We start from the raw sequence: 20,806 nt of genomic DNA on the forward strand, positions 1-20,806 counted from the left end.
TTTCCAATGAGTCATGTCTTCCTATCAGGTGGCCAAAGTAGATGTTGGTAAAGATCAAATACCATTTCAATGAACTTTGTATGGTGGTGTTTTTCACCAAAGATGATCTGAATGATCAGCGGCTGGATAAGGCTTGGCGATGATTTTGTTACAGAGAGATTATTACTATAACGAGATTCACTGCAATTGAACCAGCAGCAGGATTCCCAGAATCCTGGGAGTGTTATTTATGAGTTGTGCTTCTCAAGTCTGTTTTGCCAACTGAATAAAGAAAATGATCTGAATCTTAAGCAACAATAAATTGGCTGGTGAGAGAAAGGAAATGAGAATAGAGAATTTTTTTTTCCCCTAAATGTTCTGTAGTGACTTCAGTTAGATAAAAAGTTCTCTTATATATGAAAAGCCACCACCCCGACTCAGAGCAGGATGCCTGTGCTGTGAGTCAGGTCAGTGGACCCGGCAGAGCACCATGGGGTCAGAATCACGGTACCACATGGTGGTCCTGGGATATGATCCTGTCTCTGAGTACCAATCACCATCTTACTCACCAGGTTTATGCTAGCCTCTCATTTCTGGGTCTTAAGTTCTATTTGCTCTGTTGTTAACAGATTGTGTTAGAATACAGGATGGGACTACCCTGGTGGTACAGTGGATATGACTCTGCCTACCGACGCAGGGGACACAGGTTCGATCCCTGGTCTGGGAAGATTCCACATGCTGCAGGCAACGAACGCCTGTGTGCCATAACTACTGAGCCCTCACACTGCAACTCCTGAAGTCCATGAGCCTAGAGCCTGTGTTCTGCAATAGAAGCCACCACAACGAGAAGCCTGTGTGAGGCAACAGAGTAGCTCCTGCTCACTGCAAGGAGAAAAAGCATGCTCATAGCAACAAAGACCCAATGCAACCAAAAATACATAAATAAAAATAAAATTAATTAATTAACAACTAAAGAAACTTTAAAAAAAAGAATACAGGTTGGATTTTTTTTTTTCAGCTGCACTGGGTCTTTGTTGTGACATGTGGGCTTCTCTTGTGTGGAGCATGGGGTTAATTGCCTTGAGGCAACATGGGATCTTGGTTCCCCAACCAGAGATCAAACTCACGTCCCCTGCATTGGAAGGCAGATTCTTAACCACTGGACCACCAGGGAAGTCCCAAGGATGGATCTTTAAATACATTTTTAAAAAAGAGAACCAGCTCCAGAATAGCTTTTTACTCTTACACCCATAGATGATTTAATATATCTAGATTATATTGAGTACATTGTGGATGAATTTTTCACAGGTGGGATACCAAGACCAATAAAAGAAAGATCAAAGCATAGATAAACTTCTATTTTGTTTGTCTTCGGTTCTCTTGAAGCTTCACTAGAACTCTCGTGACATTAATGGAATCTGCTTATAACAACCAACTCTCCTTCATAGCCAGCATCTTAACATAATATTTCAGCTGTCAATATCTCAGTCTGGAAGGTAATTTATTCCACTCTTTGAGTTAACATTTGGATGGACGCTTTAGGGATGAAACTGGCAATGATTTAGTGCTGCTGACAAATGGCGCTGAGCCTGATGCCACATATTTAAGTTTGTTTCTTAAGCACAAGTGGGCCTGGCTTTAAGTGAAAATGAAAATGTTCAAATAACTTTACCATAGTGTAAGGGTTCTCAATCCTTCCATAAAGACAAAGAAAAGTCAGGACATTTTAAAAATAGGGAACCCTTCAAAGAAAGGCAATAACTTAGTCTTGGTCATGTTAGTCTCGGGCATGTTAGTCTCGACCCTTTGGCTCTTTTTAAAAAACATAGCCTTGCTGGGTTTGCTCTCCTCTGCTCAACATTCCCCACCCCCAGGTTCAGACTTAGTGGGGTCTGAGGTAGATTGAGGTGTTTCTATTTTTTAAAGCTCCCACTGGTGAAAAATGGGCAGAGACTCACCCCTACAAGATGCAGCAGGGAATTTCAAGTTTTTGGTTTGGCTGTTTTACCCAGAGGTTTTAACCTTAAGGGAAGGGAAACAGAAGAGGCCAAATTCCGGGCCTCAAGAAGCTCACAGTCTAGTAGCCAGGAGAAAACATCAAAAACAAATCAATGCACAGATAATAGTGTATTGTGGGGGAATAGTATATCGTGGAGGAAGGAACAGTTCTGGAAGGTTGAATTGGAGGATTTGAACCACGTGCTTTGAGAGGCAGCAGAGAAGTGGCAGGTGTGCTAGGGAGCCCCCGGGGAGACCGTCCCCCGCCTCGTCCCCGCCCCGCAAAAGAACGGAGGTCAGCCTAACGCAGGTTAATAAAGGGGGTTCTCTTGTGGGAGCACCGTAAGGATGCCTTTGGAAGAGAAGTTAACCCGTGAGCGCGTGATAAAAATAACTGATCCACGCCGCTGCCAGAGGTCACCGACATGGTGCCCCTGATAGGCTGCGATCCCGGGTGGGGTAAGCTACTCAAATGCCGATGAAGACAGTTTTAAAAGAGACGAGACTCTGGGAGGAAGACAGCAAGCTGTCGCTGGGAGGGCGCCCTTGGAGTGCCGCTCTTCGCCAGGGTCAGAAGTTGGCCCTGTGTTTGTTCTTCCCGATGAAAGAAACCGCGGGAGAGCGCCGAGCGGCGGCGAACTGCATTCAGCCGATGGGCACGAAAATGAATTTTAGCTGCTCTGTGCAAAAGCCCTAGGTGTGTGGACCGAAGGGAGCCGGCCAGAAGGTTACAACAGGTCAGGAATAAATAACCGCCAGGCGGAGGATCCCAGATTCCGTCCTTCCTTTTGTTGGGTGAGCGGCGAGCGCCAGGCGATCGCGTCCACAAAGGCGAAAGAAGCGGTCCCATCGGCGCCGCTCGGCTCCAGCCCCGGGTAACCACGCGGGGCCCCGAGGGGTGGTGGGAGCCGGAGACCCGGGGTGGGAAGAGCGGGGGTGAGGTGGGGGGAGTCTCCCCGGGTGGCCTGGCAGCCGGGACCCCAGAATAAGTCGGGGGCGGGCCGCGGCGCGGCGCGGCGGGCGGGCGGGCAGATCCCACCCCTTCCTGAAGGAAGCGCCCTCCTCGCCGCGACTGCTGCTGCCGCCGCCGCAGGTCACAGCCCCGCCAGGCGACCGCGGCCCCGCCGCACCGGGAGCAGGTAGGCGCGGCGCCCCCTCCTCCGCGCGGGGCCGCTGGGCAGCCCGGGGTCATCGGGCTCGGCTCCGCGTCCAGCCCCGAGGCTGAGACCCCGGGGGCGGCGGGAGCCGCAGAGGGGCTCGGGCGGCGGGGTCCTCCCGGCCGCGGGGCCCTGCTCGGCTAAGCCCCCTCCCCGGAGCGCCCTGGGCGCGAGGCCGCCCCCCGATCCCCCGCGGGCGCACGCCCCGAGCGAGGCGCGGTGGCCGCCGGCGCTCCCGGTCCCCGCCGCCGCCGCCGCCGCAGTGCCGTCCGCCGGGCCCCGGCGCCGCCCGCCGGCTGCGGCTCGGGTCCGGTTCCTTTGACAGGTGTCCCCGCCCGCCGCCCCATCGGGTGCCCGGGCCTTCGGTGGTGGTCGGGGGCAGGCGGGTGGGAAGCGACCCCAAGTTCGGCCTCCCGGGTCTCCGCGCCGCGCGCGGTTCTCCACTTTCCCGTTCGCCGCGGCAGGCTGGCGCGGGGAGCCGGGCAGGGGCTCTAAGTTGCCTTGCCCTGTGCGCAGCCTTCCACTCGAAAACCAACACCCTCGCCGTCCTTCCCCGGTGCTCCTTGAAGAAGAAATGGGGTTTTCGGTTTCTCCGGCGAGACGCCGGTGAGTGGGTGACGACCGAGGCTGTCTGATCCTTCGCTGCAATAAAAGAGTGATTAGCTGTGGATTATGGAGAGAGCCGTTGTGGAACGATTCTCTCCTCCTTAAACGAATCCAACGGAGAACCAGAGGGTTATTTTCCCATTCTGAATCCATATTCCCTTTTTCTACTCATCCCTCTCCTCCGTCCACCCCTACCTCCACAGCACTTTATTATATCCCCGACACTTCCCTGAATTTTTTTTTTTTAAGTCAGGTTTTTTTCCAGCCAGACTGTCTTTCCCTGTCCAGCCAGGATTGTGACTACAAATGTGAGAACACAGCCCAGTTGGGATGGAAACCCTTCTCCTGGAGTGAACCGGTTCCCACTTCCTGTGGGAGACCAGGAGAGGTCCTGTTAGGCGACCAAATATACTAATAATATATTTTTTAAGTTCTTGGATCAATTACCATAACACAGCCTAAACGGTAATATTAATTTCTCCTTCTCCGTTTCTGTGCTTGAATCAAAGGCAGGTTTTTTAATAATGCAGGGCTGTAACTCCATCCTGGGCTGCAGTTCATCAAAAGGATAGGCAAATGTGAATGTATAAACTCCATGGCAACTGTTAATACGTTGACCTACTTAAAGTTTTTAAGGAAAAATTGTTAGTTTTTTTAATCATAAAAAATGTGATATTTGCAGATCAAAGTATTTTACAATTTCGGCTCTCGTGCATTAAATCCCAAACTTTTTCTTCCATGTGTCCCAGAAACACCATGTTTCTAAGATTAACTATAGCTACCATCTCTTAATAGCTAGAAATGTGAGTTTAATCTTCAAGGCATAAGCATAAGAATTTTAATGGTGGTTTTTATTTATACAGTATTTAATAAATATTTTGCAAACTCCCCAAGTTGGAAGTTCATAAACTGGACATGGTAAATAAAAGGATGAAGAAGTTTTGCTAACAATAATGACAGTTGGTAGATGTTATGACATTGAACAAACATATTAAAGTATTTGGGAAATGAATGTTTATTATAACCTGCCATTTAGCTGAAGGCAATTTGTTTGGATTATTTAAATTGACCTTAAAGTGTCTTTATAGCAGTTGCTTAACTCATATATTTCTCATCAAATGCCTTTCCCCAGTTGCTTTGTGGGGGAGATAGGTCACTCTGTGGAGTAATTTTTTTTTTTTTTTTTTGGCATGAACATAGTAATGCCTTATGTTTAGGCTTTGTTTTAGAACTACCGTGGTCATGCTTATGATGACCTTGCAGGGTTTTCTTGTACTCACTTTATCTGCTTGTGATCATCAGGAGTGATGGCACTTGCCTTGACACTCCTGTGGGTCTTTCTTCTTTGTTTTCCCTGTGATCTAGGCATGCCTGTGCAGTACAGTGGCCAGCTTAGCAGGGCAGCCTGGAGACATGAAGGACGAAAAGCTAGCTGGCCCCTGCAGTCCTAGCCATTTGGTTTCAGCGTAATCTGGCCGCTTGGGATCAGTTCAGTAACTGACTAAGCAAGACAGACACTGACAAGATAATGCATGACCTCTGTTTTCCCCTTCAGGAGAAGAATCTACAACATTCAGAATCCACGCTAGAGTGCTGATTAGGTGTGAAGCTCAAATAATATATGAGCTAAAGTTCTCAACATGTGATGCAAAAACCAAATGTTACAGAATCTGAGTCTAAATTCATGAAAAGGCTAGAAACAGACCCGTGTGTATAATAAATATTTTCCTTATCCTAAGGGCATCCCTACTTGTTTTAACTATAAACTCTTATTCTCAGAGCTAATGGTGCCATGTATCTTTATGGTTTAATTTTTTTCCTTCATAATTTGCTCTTAGCACTAGCTCATAAATTAGTAGAACTTTAACAAGTTATTATTATCACCAAATATCATTTCCTGGCATGTATGAATTTTGAAAGATAACTTGTGGAAATGGAAAATCTTAATGCAAAGAGATATTTGGCCAATTGGAATGATACTTTGAAATAATAATGAAATCTTTGGCAGTAACCTTCACATTCAACCCCACAGTATTTTAAGTCACGCCAGCTCCGTTAGGTAGCATTTGGAACTCTTTATGAAGGGAGAAATGGATAATTTTCTTTTTAACATCTGTGAATGGCTTTTCTCTAGATCAGTGCTGTCCAATAAAACTTCCCACAATGATGGAAATGTTCTACAGTCTGCCCAACCTGGTAGCCAAGAGCCCCACGTCACTGTTGAATCCTTGAAATGTCTCTAGTATAACTGAAGAACTGAATGTTAAAGTTTATTTCATTTAAATTAATTTAAATAGCCACATGGGGCTTGTGGCTACCATACTGGACCCTGCAGCTTTAAATTCTACCCCACCCCCATTTCCTGCAGAGATAGTACTTAGTGGCAATTACCCTTAATTAGAAGAAAGTAGAGATCAGCCTTAATAGAACCAGGAATTAAGATTTGACTCTAATCCTGTTGTTATGAAAAAATATTCACAGTTACCCTGAAGAAGGTGTGTCATGCTGAAGTTCAACTCTATTCTAAAAGTGGTTTTTCTGTTTTAATTTCCGTATGTCTGCTGGCCACAAAAATAAGCATCACTCAGATTTGTTTAGATGCTTGTCCCCATGTGTCTGTGTTCTTAAACTTGTTTTATTATTTGCTTGTTTACCCATTATGGAATCATTCATTCTTAGAGTCAGTTTCTATACTTTTCAGTATTTCAAGGGAAGGGTTAAATAATTTTATTTATTGATTTATTTTTGGCTGCGCTGTGTCTTCAATGCCTTGCGCTGACTTTTCTCTAGTGGCGAGTAGGGGGCTCCTCTTGTGGTGGGTGGGCCTCTCTTGCTGGGGAGCACGAGCTCTAGGCACGTGGCCTTCAGTAGCTGCCATCCTGAGGCTCGGTAGTTGTGGCCCACGGGCCTAATTGCTTTGAAGCACGTGGAATCTTCGAACCCCCACCCCCTGCACTGTCAGATGAACTACCATCCACTGCACTGTCAGGAAAGGCCAAGTGGAGGGGGATTTAGAGAGGCAGAAAGTCAGTGCCTCACCCAGCCTAGGTACCTGGAATACCTCTCCCCAGGCCAGGGCTTGGGGGTCCTGGGTGCTCCCCTTCTCTGGAAGGGACTCTCCTTCAATCAGCTATTTTAAAATGTGACACAATAATTAGCCTCCAACTAATAAAAATAAATGAAAAAAAAAAAAAAAAAATTTAAAAAAATGTGACACAAATGTTCATGCATAGCGATGGCGAATCCACCTGCCATTCAGGAGACGTGGATTTGATCCCTGGACCGGGAAGATCTCCTGGAGGAGGGCATGGCAACCCACTCCAGTATTCTTGCCTGAAAATCCCATGGACAGAGGATCCTGGCAGGCTACAGTCCAGGGGGGTCACAGAGTCAGAAGAGACTGTGTGACTAAGAATGCACAAAATATAAAGTAAATTAACCCCCACTTTGTCCCTGCCCTTAAGGTCTTAACACTATAGGATAAGATTTCCCAGACCCTCTGGAGAAGGAAATGGCAACCCACTCAAGTACTCTTGCCTGGGAAATCTCATGGACAGAGGAGCGTTGTAGGCTACAGTCCATGGGATCGCAGAGTCGGACATGACTGAGCGACTTCACTTGTTTTGTCTTTATGAGGAATTAAGGGCTTCCCAGTAGCTCAGCTGGTAAAGAATCCGCCTGTAATGCAGGAGACCCTGGTTTGATTCCTGGGTCGGGAAGATCCCCTGGAGAAGGGAATGACTACCCACTCCATTATTCTGACCTGGAGAATTACATGGACTGTATAATTCTTGGAGTCACAAAGAGTCAGACCCAACTGAGCAATTTTCACTTTAAAAAAAAAAAAAAAAAAAAAAAGATTTCCCAAATTAGTGTCCATTCCACAAGAGGATAGAGATGCTCGAGTGAATTTAGGAACTATTCCATATAATCCGCCCCTTTTTTTGAGATTTTCAATGCACTACCTCATGTTAAGTTTCTAAGATGAGATGCATATACTTATTTAACTTTTTTATTGTTGAGGTTTTTCAAAAAATTTTTCCTACAGCACTTACCATAGTATTTTTCAAACCACATATTCTGAGTCAGAAAATCAATTTGACTGGAATACCTCTCCAGGTTTGTATCAGCATTAAAACATATATATATATATATATATATATATATATATATATATATATATATTTGGCTATGTCAGGCCTTGGGCTTCCCTGGAGACTCAGCTGGTAAAGAATCCGTCTGCAATTCAGGAGACCTGGGTTCGATCCCTGGGTTCAGAAGATCCCCTGGAGAAAGGAATGGCTATCCACGCCAGTATTCTGGCCTGGAGAATTCCATGGACTGTATAGTCTATGGGGTTGCAAAGAGTCGGACATGACTGAGCGACTTTCAATTCGCTTCACTTCCCGTCACGTCTTAGTTTCGGGATACAGCATCTTCCCTTGTGGCTCAAAGGCTCTAGAGGACACAGGCTCAGCAGTTGCTGTGCTCAGGCTTAGTTGCTTAGTGGTGTGTGGGATCTTAGTTCCCTGACCAGGAGTCGAACTCACATCCCCTATATTGGAAGGCAGATTCTTAACGACTCAACTGCCAGGGAATGAGATGGGATATATATCTTAGAATAGAATTATCACTGTGCATCCCTCTTAGTGGGAGTTACTAGGGTTTGATGAAGTGTTTGGTTCCCTCATGTATGTAAGTGCAAGGCCATGAGACAATGGAGAGTGGTGGTCAAAAGCACTACAGAATCAAGACCCCTGGGTTCCAGTTCTGACTGTCTGTGCAATAAGCACTATGTAAACCTACTCATTGTTCATTTGTTTATTTATTTTTGGCTGCATTGGGTCTTTGTTACTGCCAGCGGGCTTTCTCCAGTTGTGGCTAGCAGGACCTACTTTTGGTTATGATGCATGGTCTTCTCATTGCAGTAGCTTCTCCTGTTGCGGACTATAGGCTCTTAAGCATGGTCTCAGTGGTTGTGATGCCCAGGCTTAGTTGCTGCTTGTCATGTGGAATCTTCCACCACCAGGGATCAAACCCTTGTCCCCTGCATGCAAGGTGGACTCTTAGCCACTGGACCACCAGGGAAGCCCTGTGCGTTTGATTATTAGGTAAATGTATGTATGTATCCTGGATCGTGATGTGAAATACTGCCTCTGAAACTAGGCTTGAGACTCACTTTGGGAAACACCCATCTGAGACAGGACTCCATGCGGAACGCTGAACCTGGATGTCTGGTGACAGATTCCATAAAGTTCAACTCTTTTGGCTCGCATGTTGTGATGCAGTAGGGATACACAGATGGACGTCTGCAGACCTGTGAGGCTCCAACATTGTACAGCATTGCACAAGTGCGGAAATGAGCTGACGACAGTTGTTTTCTGCGTAAGACGAGGCCTGATGAGTGAGAGGGGAGTCGTTGTACATTTTAGCTGGAGGATACCTCACTGCTGCCAGCCTGTGGCCTCTAAAGTTTAATGCTTTTTAATGGACAGGCAGTCTGAGGCCCAAAGAAACCCAGATGTCCCAGAAGCTAGGAACTCAGTCTTCTTTCCCTCCTGATCACTTCCTCACTTCTACACACTGCTTTGTAGCAAATAGTCACAACAGGTCTAAATATGTCCGTCCCATACACCCCCTACTTTTTACTTGATTCTAAATTATTTCTTTTTCAAAATCACTTTCTGCCTGGAAGTGCTTCATGACCTATTTTTCAACATAATAAAAGGAGAACAATGTTGCTTTAAGAATTTCATATAAAAGGAGATGTCCTAAAACTGAGGCTAGGAATCTCCTTGTACCCTTCCTCAGCTCCAGAACAATCTGAAAAGTAAAACTAATTTCGCTTTAGAAGTAGAGTTCAGTTTTTCTTAAAGGTCAGACTAAATATGAGCAATCACTTGTTCATAGACTTTGTCATGTCGAATAGAAAAGGCAACAGCTTGTCATCATGGTTACTTTTCTTCTTTAAAAACTACAGAGGCTGTGTCTAACATCCTAAAAATCCATAAGATATGCAGATTTTGTTCAGGGCTTCAGAACTATCCATCTCCGAGGATAGTGATACAGGCTTTATCTTTGGAATGCAAAGAAATGAGATGACGTGTCTTTGACAAGACATTGAAAGTCATGTAATATTTTTAGGCTAACGTAGACAAAGCTGAAGAAGTAATTGTGATTAACTATGGCAGTAGCGGAAATTAGCCTGTAGTTTAAATGGTGTTATTTAACTCTGAAGTAATTATAATGAATTATAATGGCTTTCAACTAAATGTAAACATAAATGTCTCCAAAAATAGCATGGACTTAGTATTCATCAAGCATTTCGTGTATTAACAAAGTAGATGTCTTCCTGGGTTTTTTACACTTACAATGACTTAGCTGCCGAAGAAATATTTTAAATGGTAATAACTGGAAGTTTTGAAACATAAATTAAAACTGTACATATCTAAAATGACTATTGTATTTTTTTAAACTGGGCTGGTTAATAAAATATTCTTCAAATGATTTCTCATTCTATTGACTCATGAGTGAAAGGTGTTAATTAAGAGGTTTTGATACCGTGGTAAAGCAAACCAAATAGAAATATGATTTTTTTTTTTTTTACTGAACTTGGAGTGTTTGTGAATTATACTTAGAATTATGAAATGTAATTGTTCTGGAATTTCAATGGAAATCTATCTCCTAAAATAAGTTCTACTTTTCACCAAAATTTAAAGTATATTTACATAGAAACAATAGTATCTAAATTATGCCAACTGTTGTAACAGGAATATTGACTTATGGATGACAGTTTTTCTTCTTTGTGGTATTATGTTCCCACATAGCCTAGACTTCAAAATTATGTCATTTTGAAAAATTTGCCTGTCTTGTCAATGACAGCACAGTGTTTACAAGAATCATATTTATCTCTCTATAATTTTTGCAGCTAATAGAATTGTTCTTGAGAAAGCTGATTATTTTTTCTGTGACATTTTGATTGGTGTTTTTCCACTTTAATTTGAGCTTATATGCGGCATAAAAATTGATTCTATGAAAAGGAGTGGGTTACCACTTGTATACCAAAATTTTGATTGTATGAATAAGAAAAATATCAAATAAATAACCTAATCTACAATCTAAAAGAATTAGAAAAAGAAGAACAAACAAAATTTTGATGTATATGTATGCATGTAAAAATAAAGACAACAATCTTCCAGTAAACTGATTTGGGGAAAGAATACCACTGTGATCAAATAGTGGCACACTATGTGTGTGTGTGGTTTTTTTTTTAAGATCAGCCCACGTGAGTATTCACTCACTGGGCCATAAATTTTGGTAATTCAGAAATGGTATTCTTTGTTAGTTATTGGGCATTACTTGTGAAATCCTTAGAATAGTCCCTGGCCCAGAGTACCATTTTTTTTTTCACTATTACTTCCTCCTTATTCATAACGTAAGTCTTTCAACTAATGTCATCACATGGAAAATTAAAGAGGATTGTTCTGGATGATAACTGCTCCCGTCTTGAGTATCTAATAGCTAGAAAAACCCTTTGAAAGTCACATAATTTATTTCTTAGAGTCTTGGCATGACCACAGTCATCACAGAGAGATGATGTGCAGATTTTGCATGTGTGCGTGCTCAGTTGCTCAGCAATTCTGACTCTGTGACCCTATGGACTGTAGCCCTGCCAGGCTTCTCTGTCCTTGGGATTCTCCAGGCAAGAATGCTGGAGTGGATTGCCAAGCCCTTCTCTAGAGGATCTTCCTGAGGGATGAACCCGCATCTCTTATGTCTCCTGCATTGGCAGGCGGGTTCTTTACCACTGAGCCACCAGGGAAGCCCTTGTATTGACTCTGTTCTACTTTTAATCTATGAATATTTTACATTAGTTCTTGACATACTGTTTATCCAGGCTGACTTAAGAGGACTCCGACATAGAACCCAGGCTCGCTTCCATTCCATATGGCTCTTGGTTTGTTTGCTTGTTGCTTATTTACCTTCTTTTTCCAATTAAATCATTGTGTGTAGAAATTACTATGCAGCTTTTTTTTGTATCCCACTGGGCTGTCTGTCAAAACAAAAATTTTGTTTGTATCGCACCGAGAACAAGAGTTAGCAAATTGCACTATTTTGAAAATAGCCACACCCACTGGTTATGAATTACCTGTGACTATTTCTGCACTCCCTCTCCAGAGTTGAGTAGCAATTGAAACAGAATCCATCTGGCCCATAAAGCTGAAAATCTCTACTCTTTGGCCCTTTATAGAAAAGACTTGTTCATTTGATACTCTTCCTATGGGACTCTGGAAGAACATATGAAAAAAAATAGCTTATTATAAATTATATATAATGAATTACTTTCTGTAGGGGCAAATTTCACAGCTGCATGACTAAATGAATGACATCTCTCTTCTCTCTTCCTGTTTCACTGTCAATGGCTGCGAAGGGTGTTATCAGCATACACTTAGATGTCAAGTTGACTTATGTAACCTTAAATAAGCTACTTAATCCTTTTAAAATCATTCTTTCCTCATGTACAAAGTGGGGATAAGTATGGTACCTGCTGTTTGGAGACAGCTCTTGCGTCCCATGCATTTCAACAGGACTTACAAGGAGAGGCACTGACTGCCCTTTCAGTCTAGATTGCCTTTACAAGGATGTTTGTGTAGTAAACTGTCTTGGATGATTGAGATACTGTTGCCCTCAGAAGTACAGAGCAGGCTTGCTAATATTCAATATAATGGATTTGAGTTCTTGCAGCTCAGAGTTCCTCTCCAGTAAAGCTACTCACTGCATACGCAGGTGTTATGGCCCTCTTTGGATGCCCTGGGAATTGGAGCTGGGGAACTAGTGCAAGGAAATGCTGATGCTTTGGCTACCACTATTGCCATGGATGCTAAAGTCCTTTGTCTCCACCCTGGGAGTCTTGTGTCTTCTGTTAGCTTCTGCAAGTAAAACCTCAGTTCTGTCACGGTTCTTGGACAACTGTTCTAGGGAGTTATTAGGCGAATTGAACAAGGCAATGAATATAGAACATTTAACACAGTGCCTGGCATATACTAAGTGCCCAGTAAATGTTAGCTGTTACTATCCAGCTGGTTATTAACTCTGCAGTGTGAAATTCAGTCCCAGTTTTGTGTGGACCACTTATGTCTTAAGGTAGTAGTTTTTCAAACTACTGGCCAGCAGAGCTATGAGAACAGTTAAGTAGGTTTATTTTTTTTTAATAAAACAGAAAATAGAAAATAATAGAATAATAAAGTATCCAAGTGCAAAATATGTAGTAAGGATAAATATTGATTTGTAAAACTTTTAATTTGCTATATATGTATATATCTGTATACAAGATTATGATGTAAAATATGTATTTTTTACTGTCAGTTGCAGCCAAAAAAGTTGGAAAGCCATTGCTGCCCTAATACACAGGTGGAACTGTCCAGAAAAACTTTTGTTCAAAAGAGCATAGAACTCCTTTCTTTGTTCTTATTCTCGGAAAGGGGTGGACTTCCCTGGTGGTCCAGTGATTAATCCTCGACACTTTCACTGCAGGGGCCATGGGCTTCATCCCTAGTCAGGGAACAAAGTTCCCACAGGCCATGTAGTATGGCCAAAAAAGGAAAAAAGAAAAGAAAATAGGTAAAGGGCCACTGCCACTCATCTGAGAAGGAATGACCAGAGATTCAGTGTGTTCACCCTCTGCATATTGTGTGGCTCATTTTGCCCATGATTAGCAGAAGATGAATATAACCACATAGATTATTTTCTGAAGAAAGCAATATTTTTGTATCAGCATTTACCAGCAGAACTTTCTACGATAATGGAAATGTTCCGTTTCTGAACTATCCAGTACAGCAGCCACTAACTATTGAGCACTTGAATGTGCAGTTGAGGAGCTTGACTTTTAATTAGAGCAGTTTCAAATTTGTATTAATTTAAATTTAAGTAGTCACATGTGGTTATTGGACAACCTAGTTTTAGTTTGAACACCCAATGGTGGCCTTCTCCAACACAGCTAACTGTATAAATTTGGCTTTAATGTGTTAAGTCCTAAGGTGCGGCACCCTCCCCTTTGGTTATTCAAAAGACCATTGACCCTTGCCCATGGCTGGTCTGGGCAGACATTGGGGTGAAGAAGCGCTTGATGAACTGCTACCTTGGACAGCGCCACAAGCCAGGGGAAAGTGGCAAACGGCCAGAGGGTAATGGTTCTCAACTCTGTCTGTACAGTAGAATCATCTGAAAATCTGTAAAAATGCAGGCTGCACCCCAGATCAGTTAAAGCAGACATTTTTACAAGGCTCACCGGGTGTTCTATCACACTCTTTCACTTGGGAAGCATCACAGATGAGCAAGGCAACCCATAGTATCACAGGGATGCCCAGAATCAGATAGAGAGGGGAACAGACGCATGAAAGACAGTGGAACTCAATCTTACCTTAAACAGAAAGGCTCCAGCTTATGTTTAGTGTTGGGAATTGAGCTATTTTCCCACCTGGATGCCCTGGCAACAAGGGCCCTCTTGTTCAGTGGTGTCAAAGTATAAATTTGTGTGTGGCTGAGTTGAACTTCAAAGGAGGAAAAGTACAGGCTTTTGTTGACCGACTCACATGTCCCGTGCTTTCCATTTGTATATTTGCCCCTCGTGTATGGAGTTCCTACTGAGTGTATGAGATTTGCTATCCTTGCTCAGTCTAGTAGGGGAGACCAACAGGTAAACAGTTATCATACAGGAGGGTAAGCACAGTAATAGAAGAATTATAGGGTGCCTTGAGAGCACCCAAGAGGAGACATCAGGGAGGGCTCCCTGGAGGAGGTGACACCAAGCTGACTCTTAGAGGATCAGAAGTAGTCACGAGAAGAGAGGAGATGGAGAAAAAAGAGAAGAGTTTGGGAGCAGAGCTTGGCCAACATTTTCTGTCCCTTTAGGACTGAAGACCATAAGATTGCTTCCTCCTGGCAGAGACCCTACCTGCTATTTTAGCAAACTTCACGGGATATCCTTATCCTAACTGGCCTTTATCATTTATTTGTTTACTCATTCATGCATTCACTCAACAAGTGCGACTTATGGAGGCATTACTGTGTGCAGATATGACTTAAGGCTGGGGATGATGCAGTGAACAAAGCAGACAGCATTCCTGCCCTCAGGGAGCTTTATATGCTAATGGAGCAAGCTAACCAGAAATAAACAAGAAAATGATATAGTATATGGCTATTGTGCTAGAGAGAAAAAATAAAACATGGTGAGGAACTTGGAGATTCTGGAGACTGTGCTCTGAGAACCAGAAGTCACATCACATTTCTCTATGAACTTAGTAGCAGCTTACTCTCTCTCTCTCTCTCTCTCTCTCTCTCTATATATATATATATATATATATATATATATATATATATATGTAGAACCTATTGCTCAGTCATATCCAACTCTTTGTGACCCCATGGAATGTGTAGCCTACCAGGCTCCTCCGTCCATGGGATTTTCCAGACAAGCATACTGGAGTGGGTTGCCATTTCCTTCTTCTGTGTGTGTGTGTGTGTGTGTGTGTATTTGGCTGCACTGGGCCTTAGCTGTGGCATTAGAGATCTTCAGTTTCAGCCTGTGGGATCTAGTTCTCCGACCAGGGCTTGAACCCAGGCCCCCTGTTCCACAGCGTCTTAGCTGCTGAACCATCAGGGAAGTCCCTTAGTAACAGTTCTTACCACTTCTCTGAGACTGGATTTGGGTTCCACAGTCATTTTCCCTCCTTTGCTCAAGCCTGGCCTTCCACCTGTGTCCATGACCCCATGTCCTTCTGCAGGACCGTAACTTGCGCCAACACAACCTCTCAAACCCACCTGCCCCGCCCCCGCCACCCATGCGTCATGTCTTGTATTTTCACTGTCTTTTGGCATCGTCACTTCCGGTCCTCTGTTGATTTCCCTCCCTCGCTCGTTTCCTCTTCACGCCAGGGTGAGTAAAGTTCTCAACCTTTTGGCTGATTGCTCTGTCACCCTCTGCCATGGGTCACTGCATGAAAAGGCTTGTTATCCTCAACTTTGAGGCTAAATGTGGTCAACCACCTTTCATTGTTTCTCACCGCTACAGCTTCCAGTCACTTTCGTTTGTTGCCTGAAAAACTGAATACCTGGTCTTCCCATACCTCCTGTTCCTGACTCTGGTCATAACCCTTGGGGACAGCACCATCCCAGGTGATCTAAGTGTGAATCTGGCCTCAAAATCACTAGACCTGCTCAGTGAGTCCTCTGAGAACCTCAGCCACTCACTCCCAACCCTCACCCAGATCCTTGTCCAGCTGGTAGATTTTCACCTTCAGGAATTTTAACCTCAGTGTCTTATTTCTGAACATAGCTATGTATCCTTCCGACTCTTCCATGCCCTACTTCTCTACCTCTTTATCCTCATTAAGATGTCATCTCTTGACTTCTTCAGTTACCCAGACTTTTCTCTACACGTGCAAATATACTGGTGGTGGTGGTTTAGTCGCTAAGTCATATCTGGCTCTTGCGACCCCATGGACAGTATCCTGCCAGGCTCTCTGTCCACGGGATTCTCTAGGCCAGAATACTGGAGTGGGTTGCCATTTCCTTCTCCAGGGGATCTTTCCAACCCAGGAATCGAACCCAAATATATATATTCATACTCATCTTCATTTCCTTTCCTCAAGGGATGTGGTCCATTTTGACTCATGTTTAAGGTTGGCCCAATACTTGAACCCTGAATGCCATCTCTTCATGCTGTCTTTGTAGGGTTTTTTTGGGTTGTTGTTTCACTTTTGTTTTGTTGTTTTAATAAGCATGGTCTTTAAAAAAAAATTTATTTGGCTGTGCCAGGTCTTAGTTGTGGCACATGGGCTCTTAGTTGAGGCTTATAGGATCTGGTTCCCTGGCCAGGGACAAACCTATGCTCCCTTGCATTGGGAGTGGGGAGCCTTAACCAATGGACCACCAGGGAAGTCCCCTCATGCTTTCTTCGGAACTTTTGCTCTATTAATATTCCTCTCTCTTCTGTGGTCTTGCATCTTTCTTAACCCTTTACTGACTCCTTCCCATCGGCCGTCACAGCTCCTTCCTATCAACCAAGACTTTGCAAGTTTCATCCATCTTAAAAAGTAGTTCTCCTGGGTTAAATAAATTAAGGTAGATCTGTACACTGGAATTGAAGGCAGGAGGAGAAGGGAACGACAGAGAACGAGATGGTTGGATGGCATCACCAATTCAATGGACATGAGTTTGAGCAAGCTCCAGGAGATGGTGAAGGACAGGGAAGCCTGGCATGCTGCAGTCCATGGGGTTGCAAAGAGTCAGACACGACTGAGTGACTGATCAACAACTACGTTAGAATACTATAGAGTTATCTGAAATATTGATGGTGGCATATATGTGTGTGTGTGTGTGTGTGTATATACATACATCTCATGTGGAAAGGGGATCCCAAAAAAATGAGTGAAAAAAGTATTAAAATAGCTTTATCAAGTGAATTTCTTTTTCACACTTTATTTTTCTTTTCTGTGGTTAAAAAAAACACATAACATAAACTTTACCATCTTGGCTATTTTTAAGTATACAGTTCAGGGGTGTTAAGTATATTCACATAGGTACAGCCAGTCTCCAAAATCTTAACCATTTCACAAAACTGAAACTCTACCCATTAAACAACTGCTCATTTCCCCCGCTCCTCCCCCAGACAGCCGTCACCTCCATCTACTTGCGCCTCTATGAATTTGACTACTCTAGGTACTCATATAAATGGAGTTGTGTAGCATTTGTCTTTTTCTGATTGGCTTATTTCACTTAGCACAATGTTGTGATGGTTTATCCATGTTGTAGCATGTCAGAATTTTCCTTTTTTTCTTTCTTAAGATTTTTTTGACATGGACCATTTTTTTAAAGTCTTTATTGAATTTGTTACAGTATTGCTTCTGTTTTATGTTTTGTTCTTTTGTCCAGGGAAGCCTGTGGAATCTTAGCTCCCTAACCTGGGATCAAACCTGCACCCCCTACATTGGAAGGTGAAGTCTCAACCACTGGACCGCTAGGAAAGCCCCAGAACTTTCTTTCTTTTTAAGGCTAAATAATATTTCATTGTATGTATATGTGTGTGTGTGTGTTAGTCACTCAGTCGTGTCCAACTCTTTGCAACCTCATGGACTGTAACCCACCAGGGTGTTCTTCCATGGATTTCCCAGGCAAGAATACTGGAGTGGGTAGCCACTCCCTTCTCCAGGGGATCTTGCTGACCCAGGGATCAAATCCAGGTTTCCTGAATTGCAGGCAGATCCTTTACTGTCTGAGCCACCAGGGAAATCCACCACACTTTAAATGATTTCATTTTTTTTCCATTTATTTTTATTAGTTGGAGGCTAATTACTTTCAGCATTGCAGTGGTTTTTGTCATACATTGAATTAGCCATGGATTTACATGTATTCCCCATCCCGGTCCCCCCTCCCACCTCCCTCTCCACCCCATCCCTCTGGGTCTAAGAAAAATGTATTTGTTAGTATAGGTAAATGTGGGCTTCCTTGGTAGCTCAGCTGGTAAAGAATCCACCTGCAGTGCAGGAGACCCCGGTTCGATCCCTGGGTCAGGAAGTTCCCCTGGAGAAGGGATAGGCTGCCCACCCCAGTATTCTTGGGCTTTCCTGGTGGCTCAGACCATAAAGAATCCATCTGCAATGCAGGAGGCCTGGGTTCAATCCCTGGGTTGGGAAGATCCCCTGGAGGAGGGCACGGTAACCCACTCCAGTATTCTTGCCTGGAGAATCCCATGAACAGAGGAGCCTGGTGGGCTACAGTCTATGGGGTCACAAAAGAGTCGGATATGACTGAGTGACTCAGCACAGCACAGCATAGGTAAAACAATATATAAACATATTAATACATACATATATGTATAAAAGATTGTACATCAAAATGTTAACAGGCCATCCTTACAGTGGCCCAGTGTAAATGATTCCCCCAAAGTATCTGAAATGTTTAGCCAAAATGACTGATGACAGGATATTTAATGTTTGAAATGACTGGTTTTTCAGTTCTAGACTACAGGATTTGGGACCCTTTTCATCTTCTTTTTCCTGATGTGTACCTTTTAAAGTGCTTGCAATGAGCACACGTCCCTGTTGTAAATGCTGAAGGAACCTTCAGTGGAGCCACATCAGCTACACTGTAGTCATCCCTGCCGTGCCAGGCACCTGCCTTCTTCCCAGCTTCTCATTCACCACTCATGGCCTGACCCATTCTGCTCTGAGCACCAGGAACTCGGCTTCCTGCATGCACGGTGGTGGGATGCCCTGCACAGCCGCCACAGCTGCGTGGGAACCCCCTGCATCCCTGGAGACACAGCTCAGGGTCATTTCCGCCTCGCCTGCCCTCGCGGTGCCCTCAGTGCGGGGTCAGCTTCCTCCCTTCAGAGCTCCCTAATCCCTGCACCCATCTGTCACTGCACGTGTTTCCTGATTGTCTGTGGGCCGCCTGGGGGTGGGGACTGCCTACGTCTTTGTATCTGCGGCCCTTAGCACGGAGCCTGGGCAACGACACTGGGCAGCTTGGGGAGCCACTGGTTGTTCAGAGGGGCTGGCTCCTTGGATGCTCAGAAATGAGACTGGAAGAGTCAGTGGAAGACTCCCCCAAGGCCCTTCATGCTACTCTGTCCTTCGTGAACAGTGCAGACGACATAGGAGTTGGTTCAATCCCTGGGTTGGGAAGATCCCCTGGAGAAGAAAGTGGCAACCCACTCCAGTATTCTTGCCTGGGAAATCCCATAAACAGAGGAGGCTGGCGGGCTACAGTCCTTGGATTCAGAAAAGAGTCGGACATGACTTAGTGACTAAACAACAACAAAAATAGATATTAAAATTATTGAAATGCAGTGCATTTATGTCTTAATGACATTGGTCACATGGGCTATGCCTGGTCTCCTGTTGTCTTGGGCTCATAGCACACATTTGGTAAATACTTGTTGTTTTTCAGTTGCCCAGTCGTGTCTGACTCTTTACAACCCCATGGACTGCAGCGTATCAGCCTCCCCATCCCTCACCATCTCCTGAAGTTTGCCCAAGTTCATGTCCATTGCATCAGTGATGCCATCCAGCTATCTCATCCTCTGATGCCCTCTTCTCCTCTGCCCTCAATCTTTCCCAGCAGCAGGAACTTTTCCAATGATTTGGCTGTTTGCATCAGATGACCAAAATACTGGACTTCGGCATCAGTCCTTCCAACAAGTATTCAGGGATAATTTCCCTTAAGATTGACTGGTTTGATCTCCTTGCTGTCCAAGGGACTTTCAGGAGTCTTCTCCAGAATCACAAGGACAAATACCTGTTAACCTCCTTAATAATCCTGTTAGCTCCCAGTGATCTAACTTCTCTTCCTTAAATTTGGCTACTTTGAGAGGCTGGGAGGGGATTTATTTAGGGGCTGGGAAGCCATTATTATTACCCGCCAAGTCATATGATCGTGACTAGCTGCCTACACCACATGTATGATTGATCCCAGTCAGGACCCTTTTGAGAAAAAACAAAAGTTAAAAGATCTACTACTGGCATGGCTTGAGTGCAGTGTTTAAACATCCTTTGTGTAAAAGCAGCTAATGAATCCTCGCTGCACTTGCCAGTTACTCCTGGGCCAAGAGGGGCTTAAAGTCTTATTGTGTAATGTTCACTCTGAAAGTTGTAATGGGCCAAGTTTTGTGAAACAGATTTTGCAGGCTGGTACAGTTAGGTCGTTTGGGACAATTCTCTTACATATAAAAGAAAGGTTCTAGGCCTCCTTTAGGGAACATTAAAAGAGCAGAAGGAAAAATGAAAAATAGTTATAATTACTGTGGAACTGAATCTTTTGGAGTCATCTTAGCTTTGCAGACCACAAGAATTTATCTTGATTTTCCTTGAGAAAAGTGGCCCATTGTAAGTGATTCACCCAAAGTATCTGAAATATGTTCAGCCAAAATGTTTGATGACAGGACAATTAATGGTTGAAATGATAGATTTTCCAGCCGTTGAAATGATTTATAAATTGGCATTAAGTGGTCTGTGCTGTTTGCATCGGAATCACAATAGCTTGGTTTAATGTTTCCTTCTTACCAA

General features: G+C 43.9%; 1 protein-coding gene across 2 annotated transcripts in view; it reads left to right on the plus strand.

The window, feature by feature from the left end:
- The first annotated feature begins 2,411 nt into the window (after positions 1 to 2,411).
- TMEM150C (transmembrane protein 150C) overlaps positions 2,412 to 20,806 on the plus strand; it is a 108,766-nt gene continuing 90,371 nt past the window's right edge. Inside the window, exon 1 of one of the 2 annotated variants that reach the window (XM_020892827.2) lies at positions 2,412 to 2,852. The gene's annotated coding sequence lies outside the window, so the exon portion shown is untranslated. Of the gene's footprint in view, positions 2,853 to 3,008; positions 3,117 to 20,806 lie in introns of those variants that run through there. The other variant, XM_070458241.1, reaches the window with a different exon arrangement.

Source organism: Odocoileus virginianus, chromosome 29 (assembly GCF_023699985.2).
Source record: "Odocoileus virginianus isolate 20LAN1187 ecotype Illinois chromosome 29, Ovbor_1.2, whole genome shotgun sequence".
NCBI classification, from domain to species: domain Eukaryota; kingdom Metazoa; phylum Chordata; class Mammalia; order Artiodactyla; family Cervidae; genus Odocoileus; species Odocoileus virginianus.